The sequence below is a fragment of the Propithecus coquereli genome, unplaced genomic scaffold (genome assembly GCF_000956105.1).
Source record: "Propithecus coquereli isolate 6110/MARCELLA unplaced genomic scaffold, Pcoq_1.0 Scaffold50, whole genome shotgun sequence".
In the NCBI taxonomy this organism is placed as follows: domain Eukaryota; kingdom Metazoa; phylum Chordata; class Mammalia; order Primates; family Indriidae; genus Propithecus; species Propithecus coquereli.
Genome location: NW_012150841.1, coordinates 152,918 through 153,534, shown reverse-complemented (window position 1 = coordinate 153,534; position 617 = coordinate 152,918). Strand labels below are relative to the sequence as shown.

The 617-nt window shown below is 36.0% G+C and overlaps 1 protein-coding gene across 1 annotated transcript in view; it reads left to right on the top strand.

Moving 5' to 3' along the window:
• The window catches only part of PTPRQ (protein tyrosine phosphatase, receptor type, Q), a 303,100-nt gene that overhangs the window by 249,335 nt on the left and 53,148 nt on the right, over positions 1 to 617 (top strand). The window lies entirely within an intron of this gene.

The window sequence follows — 617 nt, the reverse complement described above, 5'->3', positions numbered from 1 at the left end:
CACTTACCAGCCAAGTGACCTTGGGCAAATTACTTAAACTCTCTGTGCCTCAATGTTCTCATTTGTAAATGAGAATATCTACTTTACTGAATTGTGAATATTGAAATGATTGAATTCATGAGCAATACTAAGAAGCTGCACAAGTATAGCTATTAAGATGATAATTCCTCCCATAAAGAAGCTCATATTATAGTAAGAACCACAGACATATATAAAAAATTACAAATACATGACATCATGATAGAGATATGCATAAAGAAGGGAGGATTGATTTCGTTTACATATCAGTCAGAAAAGACTTCATAAAAAAGGTGAGCTTCGTGGTGAACTTTAGGATGAGCAGAAGTCCAATGAAAAGACAAAGGCAAAAAGGTATTCCAGAGAGGGGGAATAAGTACAAAAGTGTAACGATGCAGAGCAGTCTAACTCATCTGTAATCCCACTGAAGAGAGAGGAAATGGTAGGAGAAACAGCTAAATAGGGAGGATTGTTGAAGTCCTGTGTGCCCTGATAAGAATAAGGCCGCCCAATGTAACATTTCTATCCAAACCATCAACCAGGTAATTAGGTATAGGCCAGAGTTGTTTATAAATGGAAATTTTATGTGAAATAATTAG